General features: G+C 42.1%; 1 protein-coding gene and 1 long non-coding RNA gene across 5 annotated transcripts in view; one reads left to right on the forward strand and one right to left on the reverse strand.

Moving 5' to 3' along the window:
* The window catches only part of KCNIP4 (potassium voltage-gated channel interacting protein 4), a 437188-nt gene that overhangs the window by 265937 nt on the left and 149105 nt on the right, over positions 1-22146 (reverse strand). The gene's annotated exons all lie outside the window — the stretch shown is intronic.
* Positions 592-17023, forward strand: LOC308594667. Its single transcript, XR_014011542.1, has 2 exons — positions 592-661; positions 16547-17023. It is a non-coding gene; the product is annotated as an uncharacterized lncRNA (long non-coding RNA).

Here is a 22146-nt window from a genome sequence, read left to right on the forward strand (position 1 = left end):
TCCTTTTCCAAATACATATTTTTCCCCAATTGCTTTCACAGGCTTATCTATGTAATAGATGATCTAAGCTGTCTTATTTTACCAGACACGGACAGAGACTACAAAAAAAAAAAAAATTAAATTAGTTCAAATTCTATTACCTTACATTACTGGATTCATTAACGTGCTGTACCTTTTCGATCCAACCGACGTGGAACTTCTCTTTATCAAAAAGTAGAGTGCATGGAAAGGTCAGAAATAAACCTAATTTACTATTAAAGATTAATTACGAGATAAAAGGAAAGCTTGGATGGGTTAGAAAACATGCACTTTTGTTGCTATATAAAGAAAGTTTGGTGGGTCCTCTTTGAAGGAAATAATTCAGAGGAAAAAAATATTTTTATAGCATTGGGGTTGGACTAAATTATTTCTGGGATCTCCTCCAGCCATGTGATTCTATAGTTAGAAAACTGAGGTCTGGGGAAAAGGAGTATTACTAAAATGGTCAAACTAGTTTCTTTTGTTACATAAATTGCCCTGGCCAGATCTCCTTTGTTATGTAAGCATTGCCTCAGAAACTGAATAAACCAGAGACTATCTTCCTTCCTGACACCTGGCTGGGAGTCATGTTATTGAGGTGGCTTTGGATGTGAAAGAGTTTGGAGTCACAGAGAATCAGAGGGTGGGTAAGTTTTAGATTCTGGAAGCTAAGAGTATTTTGCGGCTGGCTGCGTTCCCCTAGAAATCTGAAGGGGTGCAACAAATTTGGCACATTTCCTGGAGTTCAGCTACACAGTGGTACCTCATGTTAAGTACTTAATTCATTCCGGAGATGCGTTCTGAAACTGTTCTTAACCTGAAGCACCACTCTAGCCAATGGAGCCTCCTGCTGCTGTGGCGCCACCAGAGCACGATTTCTGTTCTCATCCTGAAGCAAAGTGCTTAACCCGAGGTACTATTTCTGGGTTAGCGGAGCCTGTAACCTGAAGCATATGTAACCTGAAGTGTATGTAACCCGAGGTACCACTGTACCTTTACCCATGCTTAGCCTGTTTATTTTGTGTAAATAAAACTACCACAAAAAATACAAAAAGTATCCCATGACCTTGTTCCACAAAAAGAGAACCACTTGCAGAATAGATACAAGAGTAGCAATATTAGAATACAGCCCTAGAAATCTACAAAAAAACCTGTCTGGTTAGTTACAATCATGTGAAATTCAGTGTGTGTGTGCACGCATGCACAAACACACACTCCTTTTTGTTGTTGTCCTCATTGCAGCTTTCGGTCTGCCAGTTCACAATACTGCAGTGGCTGCGTTAACGGAAAAATCCGAGGGCTCCCTTGGACAAAAACAAAGACACCAACCAGGATAACTTGGAGCAAAACAGCAGCCTGTAGGCTTGGCCTTTACAGTGGTACCTCGCAAGATGAATGCCTCGCAAGACAGAAAACTCACAAAACGAAAGGGTTTTTGGTTTTTTGAGTTGCTTCACAAGACGATTTTCCCTATGGGCTTGCTTCGCAAGACGGAAACGTCTTGCAAGTTTGTTTCCTTTTTCTTAAAACCGTTAATACAGTTGCGACTTGACTTCGAGGAGCAACTCATAGCACGCGGTGTGTTAGCCTTTTTTGAGGTTTTGAAGACTTTGGTGATTTTTGAAGCTTTTCCAAAACTTTCCCGACACCGTGCTTCGCAAGACGAAAAAAACCGCAAGACGAAAAAACTCGCGGAACGAATTAATTTCATCTTGCGAGGCACCACTGTATTGATCTGTTGCAACAGGGTGCTCCCCTCACCCGCAGGAGAGAGGAGGGACCCAGAAAAATGGTGTGCAAGGCCTTATAAAGACTTTTGAAATTGCCACCCTGTAGATCAAGACCACCCCCAGAAACACCATACATACATCACAGAAGGGGTGTAACCTAAGACCACCCCTCAGATACATCATACCCAGCTCACAAAAAAGGCGGTCTAAACAGAAATTTGAATGTTGTTTTTCTCCTGTCCTTGTTTATCTCCTGTCTGGCAGGTTACTTGATTGGATTGCCTGGGGAGCCTGGCCAGTCTTTTGTAATGATAAATACTTAGTTCCTGGGCCAGGTCACAGGCTCACACCCTATTCAAACACAGACATACCCTTAAGACAGGATTTGTGAAGGAAAAGACAATGGGGAGGCTTTTCCACTTTGACCTTGCAGAGAAAACATTTGCTCAGTTTAGGAATCAAAATGGCGTCAGGTCGGTCTTCCTGTGCTGATCTATGTATGTGTGGTTATGAAGATTACCATATATCGAAGACCTCAAAATTCCTATCACAGCTGCACAATTTCCCTGGCAGGGACCAGCAATACCATGTCCCTTTAGTTTCTTCACCCACAATACCCAGCCCACCAACTCTCTTTTAGTGGCCCACTTTCTTTTTGGAAATACAGTGGTACCTCGGGTTACGGATGCTTCAGGTTACAGACTCCGCTAACCCAGAAATAGTACCTTGGATTAAGAACTTTGCTTCAGGAAGAAACAAGATTTACCAACTATCGAAGAATGGCAGATGAAGATGATGGACTATATGGAACTTGCCAAACTGGCCAGGAGACTCCGAGACCAGAGAAAAGAGACGGTGGAAGAAGACTGGAAGTAGTTTAAGGAATATTTGAAAAAATATGTTAATATTTAAATCTTAGAACAGCTTTGGAAGTGGATATAGGCTGTAGGGTTAGAAGTAGAAGATAGTGTATTTTAAAATAGTATTATTTGTAAGTGATAAAATGTAAAGTTATTTTAAGTTTGATTAAAAAAAAAGATGGTTAGAAACTAGGATATATGTAAACTGCTAAAGATGAAGTAAAATGAAAAACAGATAGGCGGGACTTGGGGAAACCCACTTAACAATGTTTAGAAAAATAAGGATATGACAAGAATTTGTTTGTATTGTTTGTTCTTCTGTTTGTGTTCTTTATTTGGGTTATAAAATGAATAAAAAAAAATGGGGGGGGGACTTTGCTTCAGGATGAGAACAGAAATTGGATGGTGGCGGTGAGGCGGAGTGGGAGGCCCCATTAGCTAAAGTGGTACCTCAGATTAAGAACAGTTTCAAGTTAAGAACGGACCTCCGGAACGAATTAAATACTTAACCCAAGGTACCACTGTAGTATGAAAACTTACTCCTGCTTTCTAGTTTTTCCATGTTTCTACCTTTTCCTTGGCTCCTCCTTTCTTCAAATCTGTGTCTCCCCCACCCACTGTTTCTCAGGTTTCTTCCTTTTGAGATCACTGTCCCAACTATTTTAGCCACAGCGACCCATCTCCTCAGTATTCCTCTTTCACCACAGCATTTCATCCTTAAAGTTCTGTTCAGAGCTCTCTCTCTTACACTAGTTTTCTTTCCCTCAAGCCTCCATGGCAAATGCATGTATATCCATGTTCCATGATGAGAGGTTTAATGTCTCCATTTGGTTTTAATATATTTCATAAGGCTAGTTGCCTGGGGAAAACAGGGAATAAGCAAAGGCGGTTTTGGGAAGCCTTGACAACTGCTAGGAAGAGGGAAAATGAGGGTGGGGTGGGGACAGGGAGGGACAGGGAGAGTGAGGAGAAGGAATGGTGGAAGAGGAATACGATGTGAGGAATTTGTGAAGTACTGTACAGCCAGTGAGGGGAGATTTTGATCAAGTTCTGCAAGTGACTCTGGCAGATAGAGGTGGAACAAAACTGCAGCAGGGGTCAGAGCAGCTATGAGGTGCAGGGGGACCTGGCAACCTGCAATATTGAAAAGCAGCTTGAGATCACCATCTTCTCAGAACACCTGAGCAACACCTGAGTGACATCATAAAGGACCAGAGGAAGATTGTGATGTAGGTCCATTTTACCTGAACGGCCTCGGTCCAGTATACCTGAAGGAGCATCTCCACCCCCATCGTTCTGCCCGGACACTGAGGTCCAGCGCTGAGGGCCTTCTGGCTGTTCCCTCGCTGTGAGAAGCCAAGTTACAGGGAACCAGGCAGAGGGCCTTCTCAGTAGTGGCACCCGCTCTGTGGAACGCCCTCCCACCAGATGTCAAAGAGAAAAATAACTACCAAACTTTTAGAAGAAATCTAAAGGCAGCCCTGTTTAGGGAAGCTTTAATGTTTAATAGGTTATTGTATTTTAGTGTTTTGTTGGAAGCCGCCCAGAGTGGGACCCAGCCAGATGGGCGGGGTATAAATAAAAAATTATTATTATTATTATTATTATTATTATTATTATTATTATTATTATACAGCTTTGTCAGGGAATCATATGCTGGAGAAAAGCCATTCCTTCCCTCATTTATAAGAAAAACCAGTTTAACAAATGTGTTTGTGTAGGTTTCCATGCTTTAGAGTGAAAACATGGAGCATGGTCTTCTCACCTGTCACACACCCCCTTCAATGCAAACCCTCAGATTCTTGTTTGTCACATCATTCCACCCTGAAGCCCTCCTTCAGCCTTCTTACATTTCAGATCCTGTCACTTATCATCACTATATCCTGGGACCTTCCCCAGTTCTCAGCCTGCCCTATGTGTAGTGCTAATGCCAGCCAAACTGACAATGCTCTCTGCTGTCACACAGCTGGGACAGCCAACTGTTTAGTTCCCTGAGCAACAGAATGTTCTGAGCCCTCAACACCACAACATGCATCCCAGCTCAGCCCAGCAGTGCAACTGAAATACAATATACATATATTTCATTCTTTGTGGGAAAATGATTGCTTGTACATGAGAGCATGAGCAAAGTTCTTATTGTTGCAGGGTGATTTCATAGCTAGAAGCATCCTTGGAGCATGAACAGCGCGTGAACAGCTCGTGCTGTCCTATATGATTGGCTAACGTAGCATGGCCTGATGCTCGCATAGTCTAGTGCGAATGTCCTTATCTGCTGGCTAGAACAAATTGCTTGGCTTGTATTTTGTATCTTTCTGATTTCACACAATAAAAGCTGTGCTGCATTAGCCCTAGGAGCAGCCATATTAGCCCTAGGAGCAGCCATATTTCGGAACCTATCATGGTGTGAGACCGATTTTTCTTTGGATGCCGAGCTGCAACTCGACAATTGGTGCCCCGTGTGACTGCTTTCGGACTTCACGTTGTTTTTCATTATTCAGCACTCACCAACACGTCGTTCATCCACGTAGTGGATCCCTGGTGAGTGCTCCCGTGTGATTTCTTTCGGACTTCATGCTGTTTTACAACGTTCAGCCTCACCTCGCCCGGCAGGGCTGCAGACGCGTCGTTCATCCACGTAGTGGATCCCTGGTGAGAGCTCCCGTGTGAATGTGATTCTGGACTACGTTACAGACTTATCAGCACTTATCTCCGCCCGGACAGGGCAAAAGGCGCCTCCCTCATCCTCCTAAGGATCCCTCCGGTAAGTGCTCCCTGCTCTTTTTGCAACTCTTGCAATCATGGGAAAGTCTCTCTCTGCACCACAGAAAAATTTTTTTAAAGACCTTAAATTCCTTTTGGCCAGTAACAACCTTGCTGTTCGGAAAGCTGACCTTAAGTCCCTTATAAAAGCCCTGGACACTCACTGTCCCTGGTTCCCCCAGGACGGAAATTGGGGGTTAGACGATTGGAAAAAAATTGGACACTTCTTTCAAAATCATCCACAGATTGATGTCAAAGTTTTGCATGCCTGGTGTAACGTCTACAAAGCTATGTCGTGTTTAACTCCTTCAAACATTCTTCTGGCTGCTGCAACAGCTTCTTCGCCCGCCCTCCCGGTACCTGCTTTGCCTGCCTCAAACCTACCTCCTAAACCGCCGGACATTTTCCCTTCGGCTCCTCCTGTCCCTCCCCTGCATTCTTCACATTCAGCACCCCCCGCTCTTCCACCTCCTGCGCCCAAGGCCTCTGGCACCGCTTCTACCATTCATCTTCAAAAATCTCTCCGTGCCGCCGCTCCGTTGCTGCCTTTTGACTCTGATACTCCAAATCTCTTTCCTGTGATTGCTCCTGCACTCCCAGCCCCCGTCATGCTGACCCAAACCGATGTTCTCGATGGGCTGACGGGAGGAGGCAATTTTCTTACTGCTGCCCAACAGCTAACTCTCCATCCTCAGTATTGGGAGGCCACTACAACTGCTGCCGCTCAAGAGGCTTTGGCCTCTGTCCCTGATGACAAGAATGCTTGTCATCCAAAGAAAAATCGGTCTCACACCATGATAGGTTCCGAAATATGGCTGCTCCTAGGGCTAATATGGCTGCTCCTAGGGCTAATGCAGCACAGCTTTTATTGTGTGAAATCAGAAAGATACAAAATACAAGCCAAGCAATTTGTTCTAGCCAGCAGATAAGGACATTCGCACTAGACTATGCGAGCATCAGGCCATGCTACGTTAGCCAATCATATAGGACAGCACGAGCTGTTCACGCGCTGTTCATGCTCCAAGGATGCTTCTAGCTATGAAATCACCCTGCAACAATAAGAACTTTGCTCATGCTCTCATGTACAAGCAATCATTTTCCCACATGTCCCCTTTTCTTGTTTATATTATTAGAGGAAAAGAGGGACCATTAGTCCAAATCGTACACTTCATTGCCTAAGCGTCTACACTTTGCAACATAAATTCCTCTTGTAACCCCTGTGGTGGGCCGTGGTCGGTACCACCATGCAGTGCATTGGGAAATCAAAGAGGGTATGCATTGAATGCAACAACACACCATAATGAAGCCAACAATACATGCAATTACAATCAATAATATTTTTCTTAACCATAATCCATTAGGCAACCAAGAAGACAACCACTCCCATGGATCAAAACCTTCAGGTGGATTCAAAGGATTATGAGTTATCATTTGTTCCATATAATCAATAGTAGCAGAGATATTGGTCGATTGATCGGTTATATACATACAGCAATGAGAATGAATTAAAGCACAAATTCCACCTTTAGAAGCAAGGATCACATCTAAAGCATAACGATGTTGAAGAACTACATTTCTTATTTCTGACATTTCTTTGTTAATCATTTTTAAAGCCAAAATGGTGGAATTGAACAAATTTTCTGTCCAGTTTGCCAATTTATGCAAATCACGGTAATTCATGGCTGCACCTAAAGAAGGCAGAAGAGACCTAGAGATAGCTGTCCCTGTATATTGAGAAATAGGTGATTGTACTTCCCTTCTGTTACGCAAACGGACCGCTGGGAGCTTATCTATTTTATACACCAAGGGTACTACTATGCCTAACGTGCAGGTACCAGAAAAGGCAGAGGTGATTTCTTTGTAGGCTTTTGTGCCACAGAGTAAAACCATAAATCAGATTGAAGCAAACATATAGTTCTGCTGCTCTTTCTCATCCAGTTGAACCAAACATAAAAATCTCTACACGCAGCCTGTTGTTCATAAGTCATGTAGGTTGTGACATTAGTAACTGAGACTTTTGGCCTATCACTCATAGTGGTAATAAAAAAATAACAAGAAGATCCATTAATGTACTCATAGGTCCAATTACAATATGGATAATGACCTTAAATTTTTTTTGCTATTATGATTAAAACGAAAACAATAAGACACTATTTCTGCAAGCGACAAAAAACACAGGGAATAAACTTATGCGATTATCCTTCATATTATTGCTAATCTTAAATGAAGCATTTACTGGAATGCTAGAATACCATCACCAAAAAAAAGGTTCAAAGCTTTGAGAAGCTTTTTAAAATCATTTTTCTCAGCAGCAAAAAGGCACTAGCTAAGCATATTCCGCTTGCTGTAACTAAAAGGTTTGCAACAAGGTCGAGAACAGAGCCCATTGTCTTCGCGGGCCTTGTTAAAGAACCATATTGCAACTTGCTTTCTGTCTGGGAACCATGCCAAAGCACAAGAATGAAACAACTGGAACACACTAAAATCCCCTCACCCCCTCCCTTGCCAAGAGTCCACAATAGTTCCAAGACAGCCCTCTGTACATGCTCAGGGGAACACATCATAAGGCAGGACTCCTGAGGGAGGAGGAAAAAAAAAATCTGGGGGGTAAAATCCAAGTGATGCCAATAAGGATGAGAATGGTATATTAGTCCAATGGCCGCTTCCGAGCAACCTGTGTGATATTTCGTGGCTCGATTATTGGCATGTAAAAACCATAATCCAGAAGAAGTCACACAACCATTTCTGCAGATACAGGAGCCCATTTGCTGTAAATAAGTCTGATGTATTGCTCCTTGTACTGCTGAGCCAAAAATCCAAGCCCAACGAAACGTGGTGACACAGATGGGATGGTTGCTATTAGGAGGCAAAGCCCAAGCGATGCCAGTCCAGCGAGGGCATCCTTCAAAGCCAGGCTCACTTCCCAAACAAGAGGCAGCAAAACTGTAATGATGTTTGGTGGTTGAAGTGGCTTCCCAGGGAAAAGGGGGGCCAATGCAGTAGGGGTGAAGATGGCCTTTCAGCGTGCCAGGAAACACTCAAATAGCTGTGGAAGAGCCTCTTCCATTGCAGAGGTGATTGTGATCTTGTCCGCTGGATTCTTGTGTTCTTTAAGGGCAGAAAATAGTGGAGACAAAGTAGAGGTGGGCAGGTCCAAATAACTCTTTATCCAATTCAGCTGTCCAAGGATTTGTTGTAAATCCACCAGTTTAAGATGACCAGGAAACTGTAGTTGAGGCGTAACTGGAATGGCTGCAGATGCTGTCAGCTTGTGTCCCAGGTACGTAATAGGTAAAGTCCGCTGGATTTTTTCTTTAGCCACTGTCAATCCAACAGGTTGTAGCCTTTGCAGGATTTTGGGACATGGCGGAGGACAAGGCCGTGGCTAGCAGATGAGCTTTGTGCATCTCAGTGCCCACTGACTGGCAGGCTGTAAGGATATCAGCAATGGCTATATTTGATGTTGTCATCAAAGGGCGCAGCGCTTGCTTACAGTCCTCATTTTCATTAGCAAACGCAAGCTGGCGTACAATCAGTTCTTGTGCTGCCAGGTCCTGAACTTGCCGCTTGAAGGTATTGTACAAGCGATCAACAAATTGTCCATAGGGCTTTGCAGGGCCCTGTCTGATGCTTCCCAATAGGCCATCGCGCTCATTCTTGTCATCAGGGACAGAGGCCAAAGCCTCTTGAGCGGCAGCAGTTGTAGTGGCCTCCCAATACTGAGGATGGAGAGTTAGCTGTTGGGCAGCAGTAAGAAAATTGCCTCCTCCCGTCAGCCCATCGAGAACATCGGTTTGGGTCAGCATGACGGGGGCTGGGAGTGCAGGAGCAATCACAGGAAAGAGATTTGGAGTATCAGAGTCAAAAGGCAGCAACGGAGCGGCGGCACGGAGAGATTTTTGAAGATGAATGGTAGAAGCGGTGCCAGAGGCCTTGGGCGCAGGAGGTGGAAGAGCGGGGGGTGCTGAATGTGAAGAATGCAGGGGAGGGACAGGAGGAGCCGAAGGGAAAATGTCCGGCGGTTTAGGAGGTAGGTTTGAGGCAGGCAAAGCAGGTACCGGGAGGGCGGGCGATTTTTCTTTGGATGCCGAGCTGCAACTCGACAATTCTTGGGTAATTTACTCCTTCATTACTCCTCCCATCCTCCACTCCTTTTTTCTTCTCACCAAGATTTCTCCTTGTTTTTTTTGCCTAGCCTTTCAAAGCAAAGAATAAGAACTAGAAACAGATGAATTCCTATGCAACAAGATATAGGAACTGACAAGTTACTTTGCTGTCAGAAACAATTCAATTCACTTTTTATTCCCTACTGTACAGAAGTATTGTCTAGCGAGGTCAAAGAAAGTCTTTTACAATGTTCCTATAAAAAGCAAGGAAGCTGACCAGTTGTCTCTATTGTGAAAACACTGCAAAAGATTATCATTTGGCAGAACGTGTGTGTGCAGAAGGTGATTTATTTCATTACGAAATTGTTATAAGAATTTTAAGGTCTTAGATATGTAATAAATGTTCATAAATGTACCAAGCAAACACGTACATAAATATATAAACCACATGTTTGGAGCAGTACAGGAAGACTGTCCTGAAACCATTTTGACTCCCAAACTGACCAAATGTTTTCTCTGCAAGGAGGGAGGGGGTGAGGGAACCTTCTCATTGTCTCGGTAATTGGGTAATCACCATTTCAAAGGAATGGCCAGACTACCAGGAAAGGCAATCAGATAATCAGAGAACCTGGCAGACAGGAAAAACAACAACATTCAAATTTCAAAATTCAAAGATGAGGAAGGAAGAATCTTAGGAGTACAAATTAATCATCAGGGAGAAAAACTCAATGTGGTAATGGTCTACGCGCCAAATGCAAACAAAATGGACTTTTTAAAGAAATTGGAACAAATATTATTAGATCTAGAGAATAATAAATTGATTATACTTGGAGATCTAAATGGAGTGCCAGCACCAGAACTAGACAGAAGTGTGAAAAGAAAGAACTTAAACCAAGGGAAATAACCGAGATCGTTTAATGACCTTGAGGAAAATTTAGATTTAATAGACATATGGAGACATAAAAATCCAACAACGAAACAATTCACTAATTATTCACAGCCACACCAGAGCTGGAGTAGGCTAGATCAGATATGGATCTCAAGAGAATTAACAATAAGAGTGATGAAATGTGAGATACAACCCATAACCCTATCTGATCACAGCTCAATAGTGTTCCAGTTAAAATGTGGAACTCAGGGAATGTACAGATGGAGAATGATTATCTATTTGAAAATGAGGAGGTGATTGGAAAAGCTAAATCCATCTTGAAAGAATATTTTGATTTAAACATTAATAAAGAAATAAATATGGATATAGTTTGGGATGCCAGCAAGGCAGTTTTAAGAGGTTTCTTGATCCAACAAAACAGCTATAAGAAAAAGATGAGAGAACAAAAAAAATAAGAGATACTTACCCAACTAAGACAGTGCGAAAAGAATTTAATAATGAAACCGAATGAAGAAAAAAACAAACAATTGCACAAGATGTTACAAACACAATATTCAATTTTAATAAATCAAGAAGTGGAATGAGGAATTAAATCAATGAAACAAAAATATTTCGAGTTAGCGAATAAAACTGGGAAATTTTTAGCGTGGCAATTAAGAAAAAGGAGAAAACAAAATGTAATTAACAAAATAAAAATAGAACAACTCTTGGAGGACCCTAATGAAATAAAAAAGAGCTTCCTTAACTTTTATGAAAAACTATATAAAATAGAAGAAGAAGATGCAACAGAAATAGGAAGGTATTTAGAAGACAATAGAGTTAAAGGCCTATCGGAGGAGGAAAAAAGTCAACTAAATAAACCGATAAAAATGGAGGAAATTCAAGAGGCGATAAAAAAGATGAAATCAGGGAAAGCCCCGGGGCCTGATGGCTTGTCAGCCAAGTATTACAAAGTTTTAGAAGAACTCCTAACCCCGGTGCTTTGTGAAGTAATGAATAAGATTCTAAGAGGAGGAAGAATACCAGACTCCTGGAAAGAAGCATATAGTACATTAATACCCAAACCAGATTCGGACAAGCTTAAAATCAAAAATTATAGACCAATCTCATTATTAAATAATGATTATAAAATCTTTGCAGAGGTAATGGCGAATCGGTTTAAAAAGTGTTTAGTGAACTTTATACACAAGGATCAAGCCGGATTTCTACCTAATAGGCAACTAAAGGATAACATAAGACACGTAATAAACATTATTGAATACTTGGAGTGTAAAAATGAAATTCCTGCGGTATTAATGTTTATTGATGCCGAAAAGGCGTTCAATAATGTATCCTGGCAATTCTTAATAAAATGTATGGAAACTGAGGGATAGAGGGCACATTCCTGGAAGGAATAAAAGCAATATATTCGAACCAAAGAGCTAAATTAATCATTAATAATAATTTGACGGATTCTTTTGAAATCTCAAAGGGTACAAGACAGGGGTGCCCTCTATCACCTCTTTTAATTATCATGGTATTGGAAATTATTGCAAATAAGATAAGGAAAACTTCGGAGATACGTGGAATAAAAATCGGTGTAAAAGAATATAAATTGAAAGCATACGCTGATGATTTGATGTTGTCATTAGAGGACCCACAAAAAAAGTGTTAGTAAAGTGCTAGATTTGCTTGAGGAATTTGGAAAGTTATCAGGCTTTAAATTAAACAGAACAAAAACTAAAATGATGACCAAAAATATGAAAGAAGAGTTAAAAAGCCACCTTGAATTACAGACTGGCATCAAAGCATTTAAAAAAGTAAAATACCTGATAATTTGGCTAACCATGAAGAATATAAATCTAATGGAAGACAACTACACAAACACCTGGAAAGAAATAAAGAAGGACCTGGATACTTGGAACAGAATAAAACTCTCTTGGTCGGGAAGGATGGTGGCAATTAAGATGAGTCTATTGCCGAAATTGCTGTTCTTATTTCAAAATATACCGATAATTAGGGGAACCTCAGTATTCAAAGATTGGCAGAAAGTACTCTCTAAATTCATTTGGCAAGGAAAAAGGCCAAGAATTAGATTCAAATTATTAACAGATCAAAGAGATAGGGGAGGATTTGCGGTTCCAAATTTGAAGCTATATTATGAAGCCTCGTGCCTTTGCTGGGTTAAAGAGTGGATTGTTATAAAAAACACAGACCTGTTGGATTTAGAAGGTTTCAACATAAGATTCGGTTGGCACGCATATTTGTGGCGTAATAAAGAAAAGGTCCACAAAGGTTTTTCTAACCATATTATTAGAGGGCCACTGTTGGAAGTATGGGAGAGAAACAAAAAATTACTGGAAAGAAATACCCCTTGGTGGTTATCACCAATTGACATCTTAACAGTAATAAAAAAAAATACTGATGGAGAAAGATGGACATATGAAGATCTGTTAGTAAAAACAGAAAATGGATGGAAGATTAGGTCATATGAAGAGATGAAGAATAAACTAACAGGCTGGATGCAATTTCATCAAATCAACGCTTTGTGGAACGAAGACAAAAAGGTTGGGATGAATGAAAAAAAATCTAGATTCCAGGTAGAAATATTGGAAAGCAAATCAAAACTCCTATCAAAAATGTACAGCCAGTTGCTAGAATGGGACACCAAAGATGAAGAAATAAAGGAGGTAATGGTGAAATGGGCAATGGACTTTGGATACAACATAGAGTTTGATAAGTGGAAGAAACTTTGGAATAAAGGCATGAAATTCTCGGCTTGTACAACACTCAGAGAGAACATGGAAAAAATGATGTACAGGTGGTACATCACGCCTGTAAAATTAGAAAAAATGTACAAAACCGGAGACAAATCATGCTGGAAATGTAAGATTAAGGAAGGCAATTTTTATCACATGTAGTGGTCCTGTGAGGTAATTAAAAAGTTTTGGGAAAGTATTTACAATGAACTAAAAAAAATATTTAAATATACCTTCACAAAAAAACCCGAGGCCTTCCTTCTTGGGGTAATTGGAGAAGAAATTAAAAAGGAAGATCAAACACTTTTCCAATATGCAACAGTGGCTGCTAGAACATTAATAGCACAAAACTGGAAGACATCAAAAATCCCAACCATAAATGATTGGCAATCTAAATTATTTGAATATATAGAATTGGCAAAAATGACACAGAAAATAAGAAACCAAAAAGGCACAAAGTTTAATAATGAAGGGAATAAATTTATGACATATATTGAAACAGATGTAAAAAATTTAAAAATCACAGTAGGCTCGATATAACGCCTGCGACATAAAGAGACTTAAGAAAACGAAACTGCAGATAGAAAACCTTTTGTAACATATTCTGAAACCGAGTTGAAGGGAAGTCAATTATTGTTGTGTTATTTAGTTATTTAGTTATTATAAGTTTAATTTGTTGGTGTTTTATGTTATGTAATGTTTTTCTTTTACTTTTCGTTTTTTTGTTTGTCTTTTTTGTTGTTATAATGTTTGGTGTTGCATAATGAATTGAAATTAATAAAAAGAATTAAAAAATAAATAAATAAACCACTTCTGGCACAATGGGGGGGGGGGAGGAAAAACAACATTCAAATTTCTGTTGTAGACCACCTTTTCTGTGATGTAGGTATGATGTTTGTGGGGGGTGGTCTTGGGTTACACCCCTTCTGTGATGCATGTATAATGTATGGAGGGGTGGTTTTGAGCTCCAGGGCAGGGAATTTAAAATATCTATATAAGGGCAGGCATACCTTTGTTCTGGGTCCTCCTCCATCCTCCTACATGTGAGGGGAGCACCCTGTTGCAACAGTTTAATAAAGATCAGGCTTACTAGCTGCTTTGCTTCTCAATATTCTCTGGTTGGCCTCTGTTATTTTCTCCTACTGATAGGGCACCCACTTAAGGACTCTATACGGGCTCTTGGATACGCCATAAGGGGGAAAGGACAGATTTTGTTTACAACAATACTGAATCTTATTATATGTCTGTTGAATTGGCTTTTGTCTAATTTGAATTTATATTGATATGTTTCCTAACAAATTCCCCCTCCCCACCAATGTTTTGCATTTTGATAATAATCTGATGCATGTCATTTGTGAGACATATTGAAAACAGTTCACTACAGCATATAAAATAAGCAAACCTCAAACTTTATCTTCCCCCTAATTATTTCCTCAGTTCAGCTTCTACTTTGGTGTCCATTACTCTGCAAAATTTTGCACTCTTAACTGGAAGAACTCTGGAACACCAGTCACATCTGCCTTAGCTCTTAAACATACAATGGAAATAGCAGAGGCCAATAGTAAATCATCTCCCACGACTGTCAGATAAAATAAACTGCCTGAACAATAGAGCTGGCTAATGCAGCGGGAAGTGATCTGGGGAGGTTAAGTAGGCCAGTAGCACAGGCCCTTAAGGAAAAAGTGACATTTAAAAGAAAACAATAGGGGAGGGGGAGTTAAGTGTAAAAAAACAAAAAGTCTAAGCCAGTTGACAGCAACCACACTGCCAAAGGTGTGCTATGCTAGGTTAGGCTAAGGCTATTCCTGATTGGCAATTATTTTGAGTTTACCATGAAGAGGGCTTGACAGGAATATTGCCCAATTAGCAAGGAACTTCATGGTAGGATTTGTGCCCTAGATAGGCAAATGACCTTTTTAGGTAGGAGCGTTACAAGAATTCTGTATTGCCCCTTTGAATAACATAATTTTGTTTTCCTACACAAGGGAGCCAGTTAGAAGTCCTCTGGAGTACAGTGGTGCCTCGCAAGACGAAATTAATTCATTCCGCGAGTTTTTTCGTCTAGCGAATTTTTCGTCTTGCGAAGCACGGTGTCGGGAAAGTTTTGGAAAAGCTTCAAAAATCACCGAAGTCTTCAAAAACCTCAAAAAACGCTACCACACCGCGTTCTATGAGTTGCTCCTCGAAGTCAAGTCGCAACTGTATTAACAGTGTTAAGAAAAAGGAAACAAACTTGCAAGACGTTTTCGTCTTGCGAAGCAAGCCCATAGGGAAATTCGTCTTGCGAAGCAGCTCAAAAAATGCAAAACCCTTTCGTCTAGCGAGTTTTTCGTCTTGCGAGGCATTCGTCTTGCGGGGCACCACTGTACTAGAAAGAGTGAGAAAAGGGGGAATCTGTATGGAAAGAATTAATAGCAATGCAGGAATAACTAGCAATACTGTGCTGGGCCCAGGAGTAACCCGTGAAACACGGTCCAGGACCAGTCCAGAATCCGAAGGTTCCACTAGGAGTCAGTCCAACGGGGCCAAGGCAGGACACGAGGCAGGAAACCAGGCAAGGACAGGTACAGGATCTCTGGCAGGATCTAGCATACTGCAATGTTGCTCCCATAACCTGGGGCGGGGGTCCGACAGCCTTTTATCTTTGTCAGGGTAGCGGCCGGTCCTGATCACCCGGCCACTCACCTCCCTGTTTCGCCCAAAGGCGAGCACTCCTCCTGTGAGTACTCAGGTCTCTCCTTCTCTCAGACCTTAGTCTCTGCAGCTTGGGAGACGTTGGTGGGTTACTAGACCCAGAGGCCGCCTCAGCCTCCCCGACCAAACCGGTAGTGGAGCAGCTGTAAGTGATGGCCCAGCTGAAGGCAACGAGGTAATCCCCGTGTCTGGAGCCAGGGCAGGCTCAGGCCCCTGACTCAGCCCAGCTGGTGTTTGTTGCAGGGGAACCTGTGCAGACTGGGACCCTTCAGGATCAGGCCCCAGACTTGGTTGAGGTGATGCCTGAGGCAAAGGATCCAGTGCAGACTGAGACTCCTCTGGTTCTGAGTCTGAGCCCGAGTCCTAGGCCATCAAAAATACCTAGTCTAAACCAGGCATAGGCAAACTCGGCCCTCCAGATGTTTTGAGACTACAATTCCCATCATCCCTGACCACTGGTCCTGTTAGCTAGGGATGATGGGAGTTGTAGTCCCAAAACATCTGGAGGGCCGAGTTTGCCTATGCCTGGTCTAAACATTTATTTTTACATTATCATCAAATCTCAAGTCTGAGAAAGTTCCAGAAGGCTTGCTAAGCTCCCCACCCACCCCCCGCCAAGCTTTTTATGGAGTTGTATTTAAATTATTTTGGAGAGAGACACCTTTTCTCCCCGTTTTCACTTGTGAGATATGATTTAATGATTAAATATTCTCCCTACAATTCTAGCACTAAGTTGCCATTCTTTGCTTAGGTGTCTGTTGTCAAGAATGGTTGCCGTAAAGGAGAATCAGTATCACAGATAATAGAGAACTGGGCTCAACTCTAGTTCACAAAATTCAAGTCAGCTTGTCGGAACCCTGCTGTGCAGACGAATCTCCTCTGTTCTTTGATGTTACTATCAGAGGCAGTCTCTGCAAGTAAATTGGGGGTGGTATGGCTGCAAGCTGTCAACCCTGCAGTGTTTTCAAAGACTAGTTTGTTTTTCATAGACTGCTTTCTATATAGATGCTCTGGCACGAAAGCTGCCTCTGCTTATCTGGAGCTGAGGATGAATCACCCGTTTCCCACTAGATGAGTAACAGCTGCCAGGAATTCCTGATGCAAAAATCAGTCCATCAAGTCTGAAAGAGATCATATTTATTACTGCTAGTCTGCAGTGGGTCCCTGCCTTCCTACTACTCCAAAAGTAAAAAAAAACACACCAAGTGAAGGTGGATCTTTAAAAACCTCTGTCTGTTTCCCATGATTTCCACTACCTCACCATCTTTGCCTTCTGTCTTCAGACTCTGCAGCTACACACAAGACTCCTGCTCCCTCTCATTTTCCCTTGATGCCCCATACACCTGTCACTCACTCCCAGAGAATTTCCACCTTTCTCCTTCAAAATCTCTTTTCCTTTTTAGTTTTGCCTTAACTCCATAGTTCTCAACTGAAGCCTGTAAGTGCTTGTAGTTGCATTTGCTCATAAATGTTCCTTATTCTGTCTTCTTTCTCTCCTTTCTTTCTTTCTTTCTTTCTTTCTTTCTTTCTTTATTTCTTTATTTCTTTATTTCTTTATTTCTTTCTTTTTTTGGAGAAAAGGAGGAGTAGCTTAGTTCCTAACCTGCTATTCATGTATATTATTTATTTAGAGAGATTTGTGGACCACTTAATCTGAAAATACACGTGGGTATATACCAGGCACATTCAATTCTCGAGAGACTGTGATCTACTCCCATGATAATAAAACTGGCAGTGATCTACCCATTGTCATTGCCAAGAGTTGTCAAGCTTTTTTGGGGGAGCATTGCCCAGATTTGTTGAGCTTTTTTGGGGAGGAAATGGGTACAGTGGCTCAACCAACAGCCTGCCAACCTCCCCCCTTCCAAACTTTCAGATACCATAGTAATCTACCATAGGTCCAGTCGCTGATGACTCTGGGGTTGCACACTCATCTCACTTTACTGGCCGAGGGAGCCGGCGTTTGTCTGCAGACAGCTTCCGAGTCATGTGGCCAGCATGACTAAGCCACTTCTGGCGAACCAGAGCAGCGCACGGAAACGCTGTTTATCTTCCCACTGGAGTGGTACCTATTTATCCACTTGCATTTGATGTGCTTTCGAACTATCAATAAAACTTAAAAATAAATAAATATAGATGACTAGTATATGTTCTCGTTCAGGCATGAAATGAGATAAGCTTCCACTTCCCACTCACCCGTCATCTGCAGGGAAGGGAAGAAAGGAATCAGTTTATACTATCAGTTCAAGCTAAGAAGGGGTGGATGTTTGCATGCTCTTTAAAAAAACCTCCTTTCACATAGAAAACAAGCATGTCAGAGATTAAAGTCAGACTGATGCCTTTTCTCAAGGATTCTATGCCTTTGGTTTTTGTGTGTGGGAGGGATAAGGTTTTGTTTCTTTGAGGAAACAATCACTTCCCTTCCTTGCCAACGCAATTGTAGCTTGAAGTGGTAGAGTCCAAATAAAGACGTCTTCCAGATGTACATTTGCCCTGTGCCTAGAAAATATGGGTCTGAGTGGTTTTGCCCTCCCTCCTCTATTTCCCCCAGAAAACCTGCTCTTTGGAGATACATTGGAGCAAACGTCATTCTGAAGAAAACTCAACTGAAGTTGGATCTACTCAACTGAAGTTGGATCTACTGGTAATTCAGCGGTAAGCATCAAGTTTCCCCGGGGGAAAGAGGTGGGACAAGGGCAAGTCTGGAACAGCTCCAAGTGCTAGTTTCATACAGTGACCTTTAGTTTTCATCTCACTTGAACTATGACAATACTAAAATGGCTAGTGGGACAGCCAGGACTACACTTCGGACTCAACATCCAATACCTCACAGCTATGCTACTCCACCCTTCCTCAAAAATGCTTGCCTAGAGAGCAACAGATGATATGGGCAATGGCAAATGCATCACATGAAATGGTTAGTCTTGTGATTCTGCCAGTTAAACAGTTAATGTCAGTGATTCTGCTAGGAGAACTTCTATCCTTGCAACCTTACCTTGTTTTGATAGTTTGTCATTGCTGATACATTTGTGTTCATGGTCCTTAGCAGATGAATAATAATAATAATATCATTAAACTATTATTATTTATACCCTGCCCATCTGGCTGGGTTTCCCCAGCCACTCTGGGCGGCTCCCAACAGAATATTAAAAACACGATAAAACATCAAACATTAAAAACTTCCCTAAACAGAGTTGCCTTCAGATGTCTTCTAAAAGTCAGATAGTTGTTTATTTCCTTGACATCTGATGGGAGGGTGTTCCACAGGGCGGGCACCACCGAGAAGGTCCTTGTCTTCTAAAAGTCAGATAGTTCATTTCCTTAACATCTGATGGGATGACGTTCCACTACTGAGAAGGCCCTCTGCCTGGTTCCCTGTAAGCTCACTTCTCGCAGTGAGCGAACTGCCAGAAGGCCCTCAGAGCTGAACCTCAGTGTCCAGGCTGAACGATGGGGGTGGAGACGCTCCTTTAAGAATACTGAGCCAAAGCCATTTAGGACTTTAAAGGTCAGCACCAACACTTTGAATTGTGCTCGGAAACATACTGGGAGCCAATGAAGGTCATTCAGGACCGGTGTTATGTGGTCTTGGCGGCCACTCCCAGTCACCAGTCTAGCTGCGGCATTCTGGATTAGTTGTAGTTTCTGGGTCACCTTCAAAAGTAGACCCATGTAGAGCGCATTGCAGTAGTCCAAGCAGGAGATAACTAGAGCATGCACCACTTTGGTGAGACAGTCTGAGGGCAGGTAGGGTCTCAGCCTGTGTACCAAATGGAGCTGGTAGATGGCTGCCCTGGACACAGATTTGACCTGTGCCTCCATGGACAGCTGTGAGTCCAAAATGACTCCCAGGCTGCGTACCTGGTCCTTCAGGGGCACAGTTACCCCATTCAGGACCAGGGAGTCCTCCACACCTGTCATTAGTTGAATGACAACTAAACAATTTTTAGAATAAAAATATCTATATAAGGAGCAGAATTTCCAGATCTGCTATCATGTGTCTCGAGTGCTCTCCAATCATTTATTAAATCTATCTAGATTTCTTCAGCCTAGCTGAAGAGAAGAAAAGAAAAGTTTAAGTTAACTAGACAAATGGGCAAAAGGTTCTACAGGTTTCAGTCATTACAGTTTCTTTTGTGTGGGCTGTTCCATTCTTGGAACAAAAACACATATATCCTACAACTCCTGATGTATAACAAATGATCACAAAGTTTAACAGACTATATATACTGTGTTACAATAACAGACACCTACTTTTTGAGTCTATTCTTTATCTCTGAAACATTTCTCTGTCTTGACATACACTATACACGTGATAGCAAAAAAAATGCCTTTTTTCCACCTGTCTCAATGAAAGGAATAAATTACTAAGCATCTGCTCCAGAGGAGGAGGAGGAAGATCAAAAGAAACTTGGTTCCTGGTCATTAGGAAAAAGAATTCTTCCAAGAAGTGTTGCCCTTAAAATCAGTGCATTAGTGGGAAAGAAGATGTTAGAGAAGATGTATATTCCATGCAGACCATTCTCCTTTCTAAGGCGCAATACATTTTGCTTCCCACAATTATGGTCAACATTATGACAGATATTGGGATAAAAACAACAGAACAGAAAATCAACTGAGCATTCTTCAGACACGAATGTGAGAGATAGAAAGAGTGATGCTTGGCCAACAGTGCATTTTAGCGCCTAGTCTGTCACTTCAGTTCCTCTCTTTGGAGCGGAAACCCTAGAGGTTGCCATATGTCCATTTTCTCCCCACACACCATGCCTAGAGGAAGTGTCGTGATAAAATTGGATGGCAACTGTTTTTAAAAATAAAAAAATAAATAAAACTCATCACAACTGAAGCCATGCTAAAACGTTTAAGGGGAATTTCAGCCATGAACAAGACATCACTGACATCTTCCCAAAGCCATATGAAGCACACACACACACACGCTTTATACCCCCACCTTTCCTCCAAGGAGCTTGCGGTTGTGTACATGATTCTTTCCCTCCTTGCTTCATCCTCACAACAGCCCTGTGGCACAGGTTAGTCTAAGAGACAATGATTAGCTCAAATATGGAAACAGCACTGCAATAAAGCAGCAGAAACTCTTCATGCCTTCCACAGACAACAACTCTATAGGACTGAGGTGTCTTCAGCCCCCACCCAAGTCTGTTGGGATAGGGCTGAGGTTCCCTTCCCCTATCCTGAGGGCTTGGGCATCATGGTGGCAGTGGGCCTTGGAGGTCCTTGCAGCGGCAGCCTCTTCCCTCTATCAGACTCCTCCTGATGCATGTCGAGCGACGTGTGTGACGTCATACGTGTGTGATGCCCGTCCTCCCCATGTTGGGTGCAACCTGGCGCCTCTGACACCTTCCTTCCCAGATCAGGGAACAATCTGACTCCACAGGGCAGTGAGGGTACAGTCACCCCCCTGGTTTAAGGACCCTCAACCTAGTGAGCTGGTTGCAATGAGAAGAGCAAAGAAGACTCAGACTGTCTCTTCCCTGTGTTATAATAATATATATACACATAAAAATGTTCATAAATGTACCAAGCAAACACATACAAATATGTAAACCACATGTCTGAAACCCACAGAAAAGTCCTGAAACCATTTTCTCTCTTCCAAAATATTTCTCCACAAGGCTGAAGAAAATGAGAAACCTCCCCATTGTCTCTGTCCTCACAAATCCTGCCTTAAGGGCACATTTAAGGTGTGAATAGGGTGAGCCTGTGACCTGGCTCAGGAATTAAGTATTATCATTACAAAAGAATGGCCAGACTCCCCGGGTAATCCAGTCAAGTGACCATTAACAGGTAAACTGGCAGACAGGGTAAAAACAATGCACTCAGATTTCTGTTGTAGACCACCTTTTCTGTGATGTAGGTATGATGTTTCTGGGGGTGGTCTTGGACTCCAGGGCAGGGAATTCAAAATATCTATATAACCCTGTTGCAACAGTTAATAAAGGTCAGGCTTACTAGCTGCTTTGCTTCTCAATATTCTCTGGTTGGCCTCTGTTATTTTCTCCTACCGATAGAGAACCTACAAAAGGACTCTATATGGGCTCTTGGGTACCCTATAAGGGAAAAGGAGCAGGGTTTTTTTTTACTTATATCACCTGGGACCTTGTGCCCCGGAGCAGGGGGACGATGAAACGATATAAATGTCTGTAAGGCAAAGGTGGCCAATGTGATAACTTCCAAATACTGCTGAACTAACAACTCCCAGCATACCTGCCCATTGGCCATATCGGCTGGGGTTGTTGGGAGTTACTGAGGACACGATGCTGGCTGTAGCAAAAGATTCAAAGTCCTGCAATTGGTTAAAGAAAAAGAAGGCACGTTTTTTCATATGTGGTG

The sequence above is a fragment of the Podarcis bocagei genome (assembly GCF_964188305.1).
Source record: "Podarcis bocagei genome assembly, chromosome: 9".
In the NCBI taxonomy this organism is placed as follows: domain Eukaryota; kingdom Metazoa; phylum Chordata; class Lepidosauria; order Squamata; family Lacertidae; genus Podarcis; species Podarcis bocagei.